Source organism: Pinus tabuliformis, chromosome J, assembly GCF_031772625.1.
Source record: "Pinus tabuliformis cultivar Carrire ecotype Pingquan chromosome J, CPIR1, whole genome shotgun sequence".
NCBI classification, from domain to species: Eukaryota; Viridiplantae; Streptophyta; class Pinopsida; order Pinales; family Pinaceae; genus Pinus; species Pinus tabuliformis.
The window spans coordinates 347269613-347275179 of record NC_142295.1 but is presented as its reverse complement, the minus strand read 5'-3'; the positions used below and the strand labels follow the sequence as shown (position 1 = coordinate 347275179).

Here is a 5567-nt window from a genome sequence, read left to right as displayed (position 1 = left end):
TCGTTATGCGTGTGCAATCATATTGATAAGTACTTAACCTCTATATTTCACATGACATTATGTTGATTCACATTACACATTTAAATTTATTGAGATGGAATTGGATTAAATCCAGAGTTAAGCTGCTACGTCATGCACACATGGGGCGATTTTGAGAATCGCCGGGTGGAGGGGCGATTCTCAAAATCGCCCAGCTACTGCCTAGCCACCGCCACCAGTGGCGCGCGATTCTTAGAATTTCCCCATGTGTGCATGATGTAGCAGCTTAACTCTCAATTCTTCACTCTGGATTTAATCCAATTCCATCTCAACTTTAATAACAGCTAAATATAGCATAAAAAGGAAACTAAACTTTTGTATTTGAAGGAAATACAAACTGAAATCTAAGGCCATCAGTTGTATTGATTTATATACTGATTGATGTTCATGTTTCAGGTTTCTAGCTGAGCTAAATCATTTGCATGGAATAAGGGTGCATCGCTTTTCTACTCCTATGATGTCCAAATGCAAGGTTCATAAGTTCAGCGTCATGCTTTCTAGCAGACAGTCTCATCTCTTTGTAAACAATTTGAAGATGAGCCTGCTCGTTTGGAACTATTAACCGATTGAAGGGGTGTCTAAAACTTTAGAGATACACAGAATTGGATTATTTGGGAAGTGCAACACATCAATAGCTAAGTTGTTATCCAGAGTACTTACTTTTCACCATTGTTTATTTCACACATTTTGAGATAAGCATTACGGCTCCACTTTGGTGTCTAGATAGTTAATTGCTAGCAAGGACATATCCTAAACAATGACGGTAAAGAGATTTCACTGCATACACTCAGGCTCTTGTATTTGCAGTGCCAATGGCCACCTTAGCGAAACAATGTTGCTGCTTGTGTTTAAATCTCTTAATTGGAACCCTAGGGTCCTTTGTTCTATAGCTTGTGTTAGCAAATGGTTTGAAGACATAGCCAAACGGGTTCTCTGGAAGGAGTTTTGTAAGTCCTGGGCACCAAAAATGGTAGTTGATCTCCTTGATGGAGGTAGTCATGGCACCATTGATGGGAATTGGAGTGCTCTCGGAAAGCTTATGATCTATTGTTCAGGATGCTCTGATAGTAGCAATGTTTTCTAGTTGAAGCCTATAACATGACACTTTGTATATAGAACAAGATTTTCACGGACATGTGGCAGGAGTTTTCTTGTACCACAGTGCAGAAGCGATACTCTGTATGCGACAGATCCTTGTGAGCATCTAGACCAAGGAGAGGACGGTGATGTGGGATTATTTCAAGGAGTATTTAAAGATTTTGGGAAATCAAAGGTAAGGAAAATGCTGATTGAAAAACATGTAGAATTGCATCCAAAAGAAATTTTCCCATATTGTCGTGCCAAGGTATGGAGAATGCTTCAAGCCGAAATGATCCCTAAAAGTGCGCATAGAAGATTGTGATCTTATGAAGACCAGATTGAGTATTTTGTATGCCTTAATGGGCACTTGCTTGGCGTCTGCACACTTTTACCACTCTCAGATTCTGACACTACATCAAAAGAAGATTAATGTCTGAAACAGATTCTCTCCAAACATTTGCCTTTCGTTGGTAGTTGAATTTCTCTATTGCACCTAGACATAAGCGGCGGTTAAATCTGTTCAGTTGAAGAAGGGCAGCTACGTGTCTACATAGATGAAATCAAACGACTCAGAAGGTGTACACGTGGTAGAGTTATCATGTTAGCTTGATGGAGGATACATAATGTCGATATACAAAGAAAATCATTTTTAAATAGAAAAAATTGTCATGTTAACTCAGAAGAGGACACACACTGTCGATTTTCATAAAATGATTCCCAAAGAAAAAAAAGAGACGCAATGTAAGTGAAAAATTGACTATGGCATATCACATTCGTGGCATGTATTGTGCAGTCGGTTTGTTATCGTTATGTGTGTGCAATCAAATTGATAATTACTTAACCTCTATATTTCACATGACATTATGTTGATTCACATTACGCATTTAAATTTATTGAGATGGAATTGGATTAAATCCAGAGTTAAGCTGCTACATCATGCGCACATGGGGCGATTCTCAGAATCGCCCCATTTGCTACGAATCGCCCCAAACAATGCTTAAATTTTGCATGCTCATGCAACATGCAATTCTTTTACGAGTCAGCCATCGTGTTTTGAAAATTTCAGTGCATTATTGATTTTCAGCGGACAACCCTACGAAAGATCTGCGGTTAACAAGGATCAAGGCTCCATGATTATGGTTATATATTATCGTATGCTATGCTTTGGCGCTCTGCCTAGCACCTCTGCTCTGCTTGTGGGTAGATTGTTCTGAGATTCGAACGCGTGATGTATTCGACTTGTTGCAGCAGTGGTTGAGGGGTTCCGGACCAGGGTCGAGGTGCGTTCATACTATCTGCCAGCTTGGCTGGCGAGGATGCCACGGATCCATGGCTCTCAATTTCATGTCTACTCTAATTCGATTACTTACTTCTTCATTTTCCTGCATTCTACACAAACAAACGCTGCAACACTCCTCCTCCACCTCTTCCGATCTCCCTTCCGCTGAGTACTTGAAAGATTGCAGTGCGACTATTTGTTCATCAGAGAGGCCGAGACTTCGTCGGTCATCATCATTCAATTCATGGACGAAGATGGCTCCAAGGCGGGAAAAAGATCACGACAAACTTCTTTGATTAAGTAGATGAGTAACGCTATTGCGAAGAGTACTGTTGCAATTTTCGAAGAGCTAACTAATACCTGCCATTGCGTGTCCATAATTACTCGATTTCTGTTTCCAGATGTATAATGTGTCTCAGGTGGCAATTTTTTTTTTTGAAGAATGTCCCGAGTTGATCTTCTCTAATTTATCAATAGGTACGTGTTTTATATCCCTCAGGCATTTTCAAGACCAATATATAAGTCGACACATATTCTCGGTGATTTATTTGGTCTTAAAATATATTAAGTGTCCCCATGGGGTTACATGGACTTTCAATGTAAGTTGTAACTAAAATTCACTGTCCCTGTCTAATAATATTAGAAATTAGTTGGAGGTAACATTGATAAAATTATGAGCTCAAGATTTAAGTTACTATGGTGAAGATAATATAGAAAGTTCGGGCTTTCATATGGTCTATCAACAGTGTTATTTTAGTTCATTATCATTCAAACAAGGGGTCGTTAAGTTTGGTGTTATCCTTGTCTAAGATATTTAGATGAAAATTGATCGAGATTAGGTTTTTACCTTGATTAAGAAGATTTTTAAAATGATTAAGTATAAGGGAATGGAAATAGGAGTAGTTTTTAAAAGCAAAATCCAAGTGTGTTTTCTAGTCAATTCATCTTTATCTAAGATATTTACATGAAAATTGATTGAGATTATGGTTTTCACCTTGATTAAGAAGACTTTTAAAATGACCATGTTAAGCATAAAGGAATGGAAATAGGAGTAGTTTTTAAAAGCAAAATCCAAGTGTGCTTTCTAGTGAATTCACGGAAAGACAATAGATGAGTCTAAAATATTTGAAATGCTTTAACAATAAGGTTATAGTTATGGTACAATAATATATTTTTAGTTAATTTTATTAGGAATTCACAAGAGATCAGATATATTCATTTAACATCGAAATATTTTTAGTTAGAGGATTAAGAAATACTTCTTTATTATATTAATTTATCCATAAAGGTCATTTACTTTAAAAAAAATAAATTTGGTTGCTTTCACTTTAGGTTTGGTTTTTGATCCAATGGGTTTGTATAGATCTCGAGGTAATAGAATCCTTAAATATGACTCAAGGATTTCTAAAAGTATTCTTCCAATATTAATGAGTTTCTATGTCAACAATGTAATCACCACAATGAAATAATAAGCATTTACTACCAACTAGATGTTCATAGCCCCATAAAAGGTTTTTATATCCCTCGTTACTTCCCCCATTGAGGTGCTTTTCATTTATTTTATTTCTCCCTTTGCTTTTATTTAGATATGAGGATGGGTAACATCTAATTGATAATAGTGGGGGAAGCAACGCACCGAATAACCATATTAATAGGGGTGTCTCCTTATATTGGGTGTAAATTCTTGACCTAATTGACTTTTTAGAATTGTTTCCAAGGGAGATGTTTTTATGTTGTTGTTAAGATATTCGCAGTGAATTTGATAAATGTAATCCTTTCTCAATGGTAATTAATGTTAATGGGGGTCCAAACATAGTTTGCTCATTTTGGTTGTGTTTCCCATTGTGGTATTAGCGTCCATGTGCTCCTCATGAGTCACCTGCAACAAAATAAGACAAACACAAAATACCATGTAACTATATTTAAAACGCCATCAAAGTTATTAGAGTGGTTCATAAGATGACAGTGACAGTGACCTTCCTTTAAAGGTTTAGAAAGAAATTAAAATAGATTATTATTATGGCCTTAGATACTCTAATCAAAGTAAATCGAGTGGTCGTAGGTAGCTCATCGTATTCTCCCTACATGTGGGGTATGATTTCACTAATGATGCATTATTAAGATTGTGATTGACACTAGAGTTATCTTCTGGGAACTTTCTTGTTTTTTCCAATTATTTCATTCTTGAGAGAAATCCCTCTGGCATCTAGGTTTGGAATTTATTGATAGCAAATGAAGTTATGCTACCTTCATTTCTCGGGAACACATTTATGAGGGAGTAACAAGGTTCTTGAGGTGTAACTGAGTTGCTTTAGAACAAATGAAACTTGCTTCTGCGATTCCTTGTGAACTTTTTGTGAACATATTTTATGGAGAGTGTTAGAGTCTAGATTTACCTCAGGTTGAGAAAGGTAGGATCCAGGGCCAACATCAAACCATGCTTAACCTGGTACCTAGCCCTACTAGGTCGGGAGAGGGCTCTCTCCTAGTCAATCTCAGCAAAATATGATCGATGAGGGCTTGAGATGACTGATATGCTGGCTGATTTTAGGCTAGGTATATGTGCAAAGGGTTTGATTGAATAAAATAATGTGTTTGTTGGTTCTAATGAAAAGACGGATCTTGGGTGCAGGGAATGAGGCTTAGTCTTGCAGAGATCTCAATGGGGCAAGGTAGGCAACTGATTTTGGCACTTCAAATCAAATGAGATGGAGGGATTAGACAGGTGAGGAGTTGAAGAGGGAAAAAGAAGCCATGGATCCTCTCCAAACAGCTGAAAACATCAAGAAACTAAAGCAAACCTCAAGTAGAGCACTGCAATTTCAATGGATTCTACTTTCACTCTTGTTTGATTTAGTTAGGAAGAAATAAGATAGATAATGCCATACATAACACATAAAAAATACAGAAGAAAGCACTGTACCAAAACAAAATGCCTCAGGGATCCCAAAGAGTGCTGAAAACCCTGGTCTCAATTCCTTAGCCAAAATGCTAATATGAGTATACAATGAAGCTCTTTGCTTTCTCAAGAGTCCAACCATGTTAATGACTGAAAAACCACATAATATAGAAAAACCATAGCTCATCCTAGCCTCTAGGGGTCGAGCTCACTATTTTAGGAGCCGTTCCAACTAATTCTAAACTGAGAACTAAAAATTAGGCAATGGAA

The 5567-nt window shown here is 37.1% G+C and overlaps 1 pseudogene; it reads left to right on the top strand.

Annotated features, from left to right (window-relative positions):
• The first annotated feature begins 796 nt into the window (after positions 1-796).
• On the top strand, positions 797-1549 carry LOC149227174 (EID1-like F-box protein 1 pseudogene; annotated as a pseudogene).
• Positions 1550-5567: the final 4018 nt, after the last annotated feature.